At 47.3% G+C, this 12,002-nt stretch overlaps 3 pseudogenes; all 3 read right to left on the bottom strand.

Moving 5' to 3' along the window:
- Nucleotides 1-394: 394 nt before the first annotated feature.
- On the bottom strand, nucleotides 395-630 carry LOC139278992 (U2 spliceosomal RNA; annotated as a pseudogene).
- Nucleotides 631-755: 125 nt separating this feature from the next.
- LOC139279711 (U2 spliceosomal RNA) lies at nucleotides 756-986 on the bottom strand (annotated as a pseudogene).
- Nucleotides 987-1,113: 127 nt separating this feature from the next.
- LOC139279716 (U2 spliceosomal RNA) lies at nucleotides 1,114-1,344 on the bottom strand (annotated as a pseudogene).
- Between the last annotated feature and the right edge of the window lie 10,658 nt (nucleotides 1,345-12,002).

Raw genomic sequence — 12,002 nt, forward strand, 5'->3', positions numbered from 1 at the left:
CATTTTTTTATTTTTTTTTTATTTTTCGTTGCCAATCTTTCCAATTCTTTGTCAAATCACAAACGCCAGAGGTCACCTTGCACACATCAAGGATCACTCTGCGCCAAAGCTCTTAGCCAAAAGGCCGAGAGCCACTGCACCGTTCCTGGAAGTACTGCAATACCAGGTTCGTGCCATGGAGGTGGATGGGTCAGGCCCCCCACACACCTCTGTGGAAGTGGATGGGTCAAGCCACCCCACCCACCTCCTATTTGATGGCACTCACATTTTTTTTTTTTTTTTTTTTAAATTCGTAGCCAATCGTTCCAATTCTTTGTCAAATCACAAACGCCAGAGGTCACCTTGCACCTGTCAAGGATCACTCTGCGCCAATGCTCTTAGCCAAAAGGCCTAGAGCCACTGCACCGTTCCTGGAAGTACTGCAATACCAGGTTCGTGCCATGGAGGTGGATGGGTCAGGTCCCCCACACACCTCCGTGGAGGTGGATGGGTCAACCCTCCCCACCCACCTCCTGTTTCCAAAAATGCAAGCATATACCTTCCTGACCAGGGAGAAACCACCATGAGGTCATGGTGGCTGGTCAGAAACGGTACTACACTTGATCTTAGCCAAAAGGCCGAGCTCACTTTTTTTTTAAATATATATAAATTCGTAGCCAATCGTTTCCAATTCTTTGTCAAGTCACAAACGCCAGAGGTCACCCTGCACCAGTCAAGGATCACTCTGCGCCAATGCTCTTAGCCAAAAGGCCTAGAGCCACTGCACCGTTCCTGGAAGTACTGCAATACCAGGTTCGTGCCATGGAGGTGGATGGGTCAGGTCCCCCACACACCTCCGTGGAGGTGGATGGGTCAAGCCATCCCACCCACCTCCTGTTTACAAAAATGTAAGCATATACCTTCCTGACCAGGGAGAAACCACCCGGAGGTCATGGTGGCTGGTCAGGTTAGTTATGCAGATCTTAGCCAAAAGGCCGAGAAGCGATCACATTTTTTTTTTTTATAAATTCGTAGCCAATCGTTTCCAATTCTTTGTCAAGTCACAAACGCCAGAGGTCACCCTGCACCAGTCAAGGATCACTCTGCGCCAATGCTCTTAGCCAAAAGGCCTAGAGCCACTGCACCGTTCCTGGAAGTACTGCAATACCAGGTTCGTGCCATGGAGGTGGATGGGTCAGGTCCCCCACACACCTCCGTGGAGGTGGATGGGTCAAGCCATCCCACCCACCTCCTGTTTACAAAAATGTAAGCATATACCTTCCTGACCAGGGAGAAACCACCCGGAAGTCATGGTGGCTGGTCAGGTTAGTTATGCAGATCTTAGCCAAAAGGCCGAGAAGCGATCACATTGTCCGCATACAGCTATGCCATCTGCCACAGGCCAGGCACAGAAAACTGTGCCGATGCTCTCAGTAGGCTGCCATTACCCACCACCAGGGTGGATATGGCACAGCCTGCATATCTCGTTATGATAATGGAAGCATTCGAGAGTGAGCAATCACCTGTTAATGCCCGACTGATTAGAACCTGGACGAGCCAGGACCCCTTACTGTGTTCCATGGCAGTTGGTCTAGTGTCCCGTTAGAGATGCAGGAAGAAATAAAGCCATACCAGCGGCACAAAGATGAAATGTCCATACAGGCAAACTGCCTCCTATGGGGTAATCGGGTAGTTGTGCCAAAAAAGGGCAGGGATACTTTCATTAGTGATCTCCACAGTACCCACCCAGGCATTGTAATGATGAAAGCGATAGCCAGATCCCACGTGTGGTGACCCGGTACCGATGCAGACTTAGAGTCCTGTGTGCACAAATATATTACATATTCCCAGTTAAGCAATGCACCTAGGGAGGTGCCACTAAGGTTATGGTCTTGGCCCTCCAAGCCGTGGTCGAGGGTTCATGTCAACTATGCAGGCCCATTCTTGGGAAAAAAAATTTTAGTCGTTGTAGATGCACACTCCAAGTGGATTGAATGTGTGATAATGTCGGCAAGCACGTCCGCTGCCACCATTGAAAGCCTACGGGCCATGTTTGCCACATGGCCTGCCTGATGTCTTTGTAAGTGACAATGGGCCGTGCTTTACCAGTGCCGAATTCAAGGAATTCATGACCCGCAATGGGGTCAAACATGTCACATGTCACATTTGCCTCGTCTAAGCCAGCGTCCAACGGTCAGGCAGAACGAGCAGTTCAAACATCGAGCAGAGCTTGAAAAGGGTATCTGAAGGCTCACTGCAGACTCGCTTATCCCGAGTCCTGCTTAGTTACTGCACAAGACCCCACTCACTCACCAGGGTCCCTCCTGCTGAACTGCTCATGAAAAGAGCACTTAAGACAAGGCTCTCGTTAGTCCACCCTGATCTACATGAATAGGTGGAGAGCAGGCGGCTTCAACAGAATACATATCATGATCACGCAAATGTGTCACGAGAAATTTAGTAAATTATCTTGTATTTGTGTTGAACTATGGACAAGGTCCCAAGTGGATTGCTGGCACTGTGTTGGCCAAAGAGGAGTAGGGTGTTTCTGGTCAAACTCGCAAATGGACTCACCTGCAGAAAGCACTTGGACCAAACCAAACTCAGATTTACGGACTATCCAGAACAACCCACAATAGACTCTACCTTTTTCGACCCTCCAACACACATACAAGTGGCAACCGACCCAATGGTTGACCATGAACCATAACGCATCACCCCCAGCAGTCCAGCAAGGCCAGCTGCGCAGCAGCCCAGCGAACGCCCAACAAATAACTCACCAACACCAGCATTTGCACCGAGACGATCAACCAGGGAAAGGAAGGCCCCAGATTGACTCACATTATAAATAGTTACACTATTGACTTTTGGGGGGAGTGTTGCTATGTATGTAAACCTGTAATTACGATGTCTAACCACCAGAGGGCTTATCCACTGGAGTCCCAAGGGATCCCACAATTCCTTGGGAGCACCTGTATATAAGGAGGCCTCACAGGCTGGAGAGGCACTCTGAGATCTGTAATAAAGGACTATGGTCACACTTACTTTGAGCTTGCAGTATCTAGTCTGACTCTTTATCCAAGACTTAACAGTTGGGGATGTGGAATTTCTGCTTAATGTTCAGTATTTTACAAGCTTCCTTCATTAACTCTCCTGTGAAATGAGGCCCTTGATTCGAATCTATCTGAATGGGAATCCCCCATCTAGGAATTACCTCTTCCGCTAATGTACGGGCTACCGTGGTTGCGGCGCAAATGCTTCCACCCACCTTGTAAACTGGTTGATAATCACCAAGCAGTATTTCCTTCCCCTGGAGCTTATTAGGGGCCCAGTAAAGTCAATTTGTATGTTTTTCCATGGTCCCCGTGGGCGGGGTTGGTGCACCATCTTTATTTTTATCGCTTTTCCCGGATTATGTTGGGCGCACGTAACACAGTGCTGACAATGTTTAGTAACGTCATGCTCAATTCCTGGCCATCACCAATCGAGTGAGATATTGGATATCATGGCGTTATGCCCGGCATGGTTAATGCTGTGCTGTAACTCCATGATCATTTGCCGAATGCAGGAAGGGGCCAAAACCTTTCCGTCCTTTCTCCACACGGAGTCTATACCAGGTGATACTCCCTTCCTCTCCCATTCTGCTCTTTCTTCCTCGTTCATATCTGTGTGCAGTTTAACTATGTTTATGTTTCCCTCTGTGGTAATGCTACAGCCTGACTCTATCTTTATGTCTGCAGATGTGGCCGCTTCTCGAGCGGCATTGTCCGCAGCCTCATTTCCACGCTGTATTTCATCCACTACTCGTTGATGGGCCTTTATCTTTATCACTGCTGCTTTAGCTGGTTTGCTGGCTGCTTCTACTAGTAATTTTATATGTTCATTGTGTTTGATGGTCTCGCCACCAGAGGTAACAAACCCTCTCCTTCCCCATGCTACCATGTAGTCATGTACTACCCCAAAGGCATACCTACTATCTCTATATATATTCACTGTCTTTCCCTCTGCCGGTAATAAGGCTTCCGTCAGTGCGGTTAATTCTGCTACTTGGGCCGAAAAGCCTCCGTCCAGCGTTCCCTGCATCACGATCTCGAGATGCTGGTTTAATACTGCCCATCCCGTACGTCGATGACCGTCGATGTACCGTCGGGAGCCGTCCACATACAATGTGAGGTCTGGGTTTTCGAGAGCTACCTCACTTCCATTCCTTGTGGAATCTTCCCATTCTAATGCATTACACTCGTGGGGCTCCCCTCCTAGTGATGATTCCTTCTGCCGGGTTTTCCCCGGTGTCTCTGATTATCTTTACTGATTCATCGTGGGGCAGTACAATGGTTTCCCACTTCGCTTGGCGGACATTGGAGATGGCCCGGAGCTTTCCAGTATTCAACATTTCTACCAGAGTGTGTTTGGTGTGTAGGACAATTTCGCCTGTCATCACGACAGGTTTGCTGACCTTGACTGCCCATGTGGCGCAGTCTAGTGCAGCCACACATCTGGACAAGCCCGCGGCAACTGGTGATTGTTAGATTGAATAGTAAGCTGTGGGTCTCATTCTGTCCCCATGCATTTGTGTTATCACGGCTCCATAAAAGCCTTCTTGGTTCTCACAGTAAACGTGGAAAGGGAGGTCCATATTCGGGAGTCCCAATCCAGGGGCAGACATTAGGGCCTCCTTCAGAGTTCCATAAGCGTCTCTTGCTCGGGACCCCATTCTATGTTCTCTAGGGCCGGTTTTCCCCCTTTTACCAACTTCTGCACAGGTTTCGCAATTGCTGCGAAGTTGGGTATAAAATTCCTGCAGTAGTTAAAGAGTCCCAGTACCTTGCGCACTCTTCGGACTGTTTTTGGATGGGGCATGATTCTAATGGCTTCTTTCCTATCCTTGGACATTGTCCAAGTGGCTTGGGAGATCTTGTGTCCCAAGTACTGTACTGTGGCTTGTCCAATCTGTGCCTTTTTGGGGTTTACCTTAAACCCCACTTCTCGTAAGGCTTCTAGGACCTTTAAAGTGCGCCTGTGTGCCCCCTTTCGTCTTCTGAGGCTATCAGCAGGTTGTCTACATACAGTAGTATCATACTTCTGTTTGGTGTCAGGTCCACTTTTTCTATGGCCCGGCTCATGGTTCGATGAAATATTGCCGGACTATTGTGGAATCCTTATGGGACCCGCATCCAGTGGTCATCCACTGTAAAGGCAAATTTATCCTGGGATTCCTTTGCCAAGGGTATGGACCAAAAGCCATTGGTTATGTCTAGTACCATGAACACCTGGTGTTCGGGCTTCAACCCACTAAATATGGTAATGGGGCTTGCCACAATGGGGTGCTGTTTTGGGGTTACCTTCAAAGCTGTGTCATCAATGATCAGCCTGTATGACCCATCTTGCTTCTTTATTTGCCAAACCGGGGAGTTGGTAGTTCCTTCCACTTCTCTAAGTATTCCATTATTTAATAACTCCTTTATGATTTGTTTTACAGCGTTCAATGCCTATGGTTTAATGGGATATTGTTTATGTGAGGTATGTTCTGGTCCTGGGATCACCACAGGGTCCCCCCCTACCAACCTGCAGTCTTGCTTAGACATTGCCCAAACTCCACTGACATGCCAGCAGACGGCCCCCCAACTGTCCTAGCGCATTCCAATCCTTGTTATGATCTGGGCACTTCCTACTTTAGCATGTCCATCGAACTTATCTTGCCTCCCTGACACACTCGTCTTCTGACCATTGGCCTTTACCCAAATTACCTTCGTTCCCCGGGGGTCCACTAGCGCCCCTAATTGATCCAATAAATCTATTCCTAGTATCCTCATTGTTGGGCATTACATAAAATTTGGCCGGTAGTAAGATCCCAACTACTTCCCATAATACAACCTCGTTTAATTTGGCAGTCGAATTGGTCCCTTTCATCCCCCTTACCGTTATGGGTTTTCGGGTAGTTGGCAAGGGGATGTCTGTAATAGAGACTGATGCTCCAGTATCCACTAACATATCACACTGCCGGCCCCCTAACACTGCTGTCACATGAATACGCGGATCACCTTCACTCTGTAGGGGGGGCCACTGACCTTCAATCACGCCCCAGTTCCTTCAAGGCCTGGAGTAGTTGTTGCCTAGTTGCTCCGGTTAGGTTAGCCCGTGGGATTTCCTTATCTGGTCCCTGTCCTTCCTGCCCCCTCCCCCCCACCCCCCACTTTTGCCCAGCAATGGTCCTTGGGGTGGCCGGTCCTGCCGCAGTTCCGGAATTTCTGTGGGGATGACCAACACTCGCATTTCTGATGTCCCATCTTTCCACAATTATAACACACCTGACTATTCCCCACTCTCACGGCCGCCACCTCGGTCTTTATTTGTTTTGTTGTCTCGCTATCTACCTGACATGCCCATTGTACCAATCCATCATACGTATTGGCTGCTATTACCCCTATTTTGAGAATTTTCTGATGCTCTGCCGACAACCCATCTTTAAACATTTTACAGAAGGGGATATTATTCCAGTCTGGGTTGGCCTGGCCTGACGACTCCTGATATGCTGTCCATAAACGCTCTCCATATTCATTACTATTCTCATTTTTCTTTTGTATTACCAACATTATAAGGCCCCACTTGGGCTGTGATGGTCCCAAGAGAGTCTGCACGGTGATCTTGAATCCGTCGTATGCAGCCTGCCTTGCGGCATGGGCAGTGTTTACGTTGGGAACCCAGGTCCCGTCCCTAAAATTTTGTGCCAGGTTATTCCATTTGTCACATGGTCGCTTTGCCCTTACTAGTTGGTGAACGTCCCGTTCATGCATATCATGAATGTCATACATTTCTTGCAGGGACTTCCATAACTCTATGTTTCTGTTGCGGGGTTTTATTACACCCAAATTCTTAAGTATGCCCTCTTTTTCCAGGGGAGTGAAGGACCTATATTTGTGTGCCCCTGCGTTGGGACCTCCTACTGTCACTGTCACTGGTGTGACAGAGGTTTCGTCTTCGTCATCACTACTGACCCCTTTCGGGGCAGTTGGGACTATTTTCTCATCGGGTGGGGATACGTCATTTGTCTTACTGTCCATCTCGTCATCCTGGTCATTGCCCAAAGCTTCCCTCTATCTGCTGTTTTAAACTACTTACTTCTGCCCATAACCTACATAATTCTTCTAGCTGAGGCCTAGCCATGGCCTTATATTGCAAACATTGACTGACCACCATCAAACCCGCTTTGGCTGACTTTTTGTTTTTTTGTTTCTCCCACCATAATTTTTGTTTTGTGGGGTGTTCTTTGGGATCCCATCCATCACTTAACATAGTAACTAGCAATGTTCTATGGTCGTCGGCAAAATACCTACTCTGTGAACCTTTGCACGCCATCTATGTTTTGTACATCTCCCCCTCTATTGGTTTGTTGTCCCCTGTAACCTCGTTTCCTCAAACCTATGGTCTGCAATTACAATCATACGAAGCCAATCCTACTTTGATAATTACTATTGTGACCTGTGAACTATCCTCATGTCTTTTACACCATTACAGACCTTTCATAGATTCAGATACTCTGGGCGACTGACACGTTTTGTAACAGATTACATCGGATTATTGAGTGGTAGTTTAAATATACTCACTCGTGATGGCTTGTAAACGCCCATCTGCGTTCGCCCAAACGTATCCTGCCGACTACGCCAAAATAATGTGGAGTATGAAACAGACACTCAACAGAGATTGTGGAGGAAAGAATTGTTTAATTGCTTGATCAAGGGAGATACGCCTACCCCAGTTCCTCAACTGAGTGGGTTACCAACTGTTCTCGTTTGAACCCTTTTGCCCCAACGTTCATAGTTGCACACGTTGGTGACGCTGGGGGTATGGTATTCGGGGCCCTGGTATTGCTCATTGATGCTAAAGTAGTGGATGGGGCCATGGTGGTGGGTTATTTCTATCTTGGGAAATAACCCACCAACATCACCTTTGTCCTCCACCCCTCATGGTTATAAAATATACCACAGTCATAAGAACACAAATAGCAGCAGGAGTAGACCATACGGCCCCTTGAGCCTGCTCTGCCATTTAATACAATCGTGGCTGACCCAATCATGGACACAAGTCCACTTCCCTGCCTGCTCCCCATAGCCCCTTATTCCCTTATCATTTAAGAAACTCTCTATTTCTGTCTCAAATTTATTCAATGTCCCAACTTCGCAGCTCCCTGAGACAGCGAATTACACAGATTTACAACCCTCTGAGAGAAGAAATTTCTTCTCATCTCAATTTTAAATGGGCGGCCCCTTATTCTAAGATTGTGCCCTCTAGTTCTCGTCTCCCCTATCAGTGGAAACATCCTCTCTGCATCCACCTTGTCAAGCCCCCTCATAATGTTATACGTTTCGATAAAATCACCTCTCATTCTTCTGAGTTCCAATGAATAGACGCCCAACCTACTCAACCTTTCCTCATAAGTCAACCCCCTCATCTCTGGAATCAACCTTGTGAACTTTCTCTGAACTGCCTCCAAAGCAAGTATATCCTTTCTTAAATATAGAAACCAAAACTGCACACAGTATTCTAGGTGTAGCCTCACCAATACCCTATATAACTGTAGCAAGACTTTCCTGCTTTTATACTCCATCCCCTTTGCAATAAAGGCCAAGATTCCATTGGCCTTCCTGATCACTTGCTGTACCTGCATACTATTCTTTTGTGTTTCATGCACAAGTACCCCCAGGTCCCGTTGTACTGCAGCACTTTGCAATCTTTCTCCATTTAAATAATAACTTGCTCTTTGATATTTTTCTGCTAAAGTGCATGACCTCACATTATCCAACATTATACTCCAACTGCCAAATTTTTGCCCACTCACTTAGCCTGTCTATGTCCTTTTGCAGATTTTTTGTGTCTTCCTCACACTTTGCTTTTCCTCCCATCTTTGTATTGTCAGCAAACGTGGCTACGTTACACTCAGTCCCTTCTTCCAAGTCATTATTCACACTAATTATTGGTCCCGTATTACTGGCCAATCCCCAATGTTGTTTCATTTCCTCGTTACGTTGTTTTATGCCCGTTATTTAAGTCTACTGTCTACCGTCTACCATCACCGTCAGTGTTTTTGATTCTTTATCACAACTAATGACGCCCAAGTCCCTGTAATACAGGCCTTGCCGTCCCTCAGCCTGTTGTCCTTGGTATGAGGATGAGTTATTCCCACGAGCACCAAAATCCTGCAAAAAAACAATATTTCCCGGTTATCACCATTTTATTAATGACTATGGACTAGATTTTACATTTTTGTTCTTATCGCCCAAAAATGGGCATTATTTCCGGCATGGGTAGTAAAAATGGGTTTCCAGATCGCCGGCCTCTCGCCCATTCTCAAAGCACCTAGTCTCCATTTGTGAAATTGTGCGTTACCGCGAGTGATATGAAATAGACGGTAGCGTTAATTCTCGCTGACCTTCTGCCGTAAAGTGTCACCATCCTTAGCAATGACATGGCAACCCTCGATTCCCGCGATTCAGGAGGTCAAGGGTCATTATGACATGCGCAGAAGAGGAGACAGAGAGAGAGGGAGCTGAGAGGGACTGAAGGCATGTGTGGTGTGGCCGCTTTGGGAGAAGCAGGGAGAGTTTAGAGCTTTACAGCAAATAGGGAAACAAAAATTAACTGTTACCATCCACATATTTGCCCGAATTTGGCCTATAATGGAGGGAGAGGAGGAGGCATCACAGCATGCTGTGGAGATTGAAGCTGGAGAGAGCAGTGAGGTGGGAGAGGAGCACATTGGAAGGCGCAAAAGAGCGAGGAGTTTTTTTGACGAGGCAAATGCTTCCCTCCTGCAGGAGGTCGAGTTACGCTGGGGTGATTTGACACAGGGAGGGCGTGGGAAGCCCACCACAAAAGCCTACCAGAAGATATGGACCGCGATAGCAGAGGTGGTCTCGTCGGTGACCAATGAGGTGCGTGAGGGAAACCAATGCCGCAAACGATGGAATGATCTTGTCGGATCCGCCAGAGTAAGTATTACATTGATTTACATGTACTTATATGTTTATATAATTTGATTTGTAACAGTCATGAGTGACTATCAGCAGATGTGTGGTCTTTACTTTTACCGGGAATGTTATACTCAAAGCCTGCGGACACGGTGCACGTCTTTAGGTAAAAAATGATAATTATCACAACAATCATGATTACATCTGTCGGTTATGTGTTGTATTAGTCTCTGTGACAGTACCTAGCAATGATATCACGCAATGATCTCATGCCATGTCGTCCTGTCACCTTTTACAGAAGAAGCTATCGACGATGAGGTCCATGCAGAGGCGAACGGGTGGGGGGCCATCAGTCCCCAGCGACATCACTGAGAGGGAGGAGCAGGTGCTCGTACTCGTGGAGAAGCATCTGCAGACCCTGAAGTGATGCCATGTGAATAAAGTTTACACCATTGTGTGATGTAAAGTCAATAAATGCCACACCCACTCATATCTGAACAATCATATATGACAGCTGATTTCTAAAATTGTCATAGAAATAATGCTGGCCTAATGAAAATCATTGCAATGCAAATTTGTTGATGGTCATGAAATGTGATGTCTGTGATGATTTTGATAGCGGTGGTGCTTTTGTCGTGCATATTCTGTGTGTAGCGTTAGACTCACCTTGTGACCCTAGCACCCCCTTCTCCTCTAATAACCTCATTTGTGTTTTGCAGCTCAGCCAGCAGTGTGGCCCCAGGCAAGGCCACCGAGCCCAGAAGGTGAGAGCATGGGGCCCGACTCTCCGGATGATCCTACATCTGGTGCTGAGGAGCACCGATTCTTGCCCGTCAATCTGCTGGGTCTGTTCTCTACACATGATAACGCGGACTTCGAGGAACCTGCATTGCCATGCTCCAGAAGCCATTCCACCCCAAGGCCATCTAGTGGTCCTCCGGTCATTCCCGCCTCCACTCTGGAGGTACCGGCTCCAAGCACCTCGCCACAGGGTATCCCATTTGTCCCCGGGGCGGCGCTGACCCCGCGGAGGCCTCGTGGACGTGGCCTCTGAGCCCTGGTTTCCTCTCCCAGCCACTGATCACCCTCACCCTGCCTCCTCTTCCAACCTTCAATTGATCCATGTTCTCCTTTCCTGATCCTCATCTCCCACCTCCTCTCCTGACTGCCAATTACCTCGCCCCCAGCCTCCTCTCACGACCCTCATTTGGACCCCTCATCCTCCTCTTCTAACAGCCCAATCAATCCCCTCGTCCTCCTCTCATTACCCCCTGATCCTTCACCTGCCCTCCTTTCCCAACCCACACACCCACCCCTGACCCCACTCCCCCCACCCCGATGGCTGACATCACTTACTTGAAAGCTGCTGTAGTCAGAAACTAATGTGTCAATCATTGTTTCTGTCTATGGGCAATACTTTACACTTATCAGCACTAAACCTCAGTTGCCATTGTGCTCCCAACATACATATTTCATCCAACACATTCTGAAGTTTCTGAGCTTCTCTTTTGTGCCTTTCAGCTTGGTATCAGCTGGATGTTTGATTGATTCAAATTAACTTTCTGAATCCAAATCATTGATGAAAATTAAAACAGTATTGGTCCTAACATTGAGCGCTGGGACACCCTGCTCAGTATCCAGCCCCCCACGCCCACACCCTGACATAACTCCTCTAATAAAGTACATGTTGTTTTTTTACTTTTCAGCCAATTTCTTATCCATTGCCAAGATTTACCCTGAATCCCCATAGCTTTGAGCATAGCTAGTAGCCTTTCATGTGGAACTTTGCCACATGCCTTTGAAAGCCTAGGTGCACCATACCAAATGGTTTCCCACAGCTTACATGGGTGGTCACTTCCTCAAGGAAGTTTGTTGAGTGCTATTCACTAGGTTATTGTTTCACCGCTAATCGTCAAGTTCACTCCCAATGATCGATTCCAATTTTTTACACAGTATTGAAGTAACATGAATGAATGAAAACCTGAGTCTGTTTTGTCTTTTTTTTGAAAGAGGCATTACATTAACCTGTTTCCAATCTATTGGTATCTTCTTAGTGTT

This window comes from Pristiophorus japonicus, chromosome 1 (assembly GCF_044704955.1).
Source record: "Pristiophorus japonicus isolate sPriJap1 chromosome 1, sPriJap1.hap1, whole genome shotgun sequence".
In the NCBI taxonomy this organism is placed as follows: domain Eukaryota; kingdom Metazoa; phylum Chordata; class Chondrichthyes; family Pristiophoridae; genus Pristiophorus; species Pristiophorus japonicus.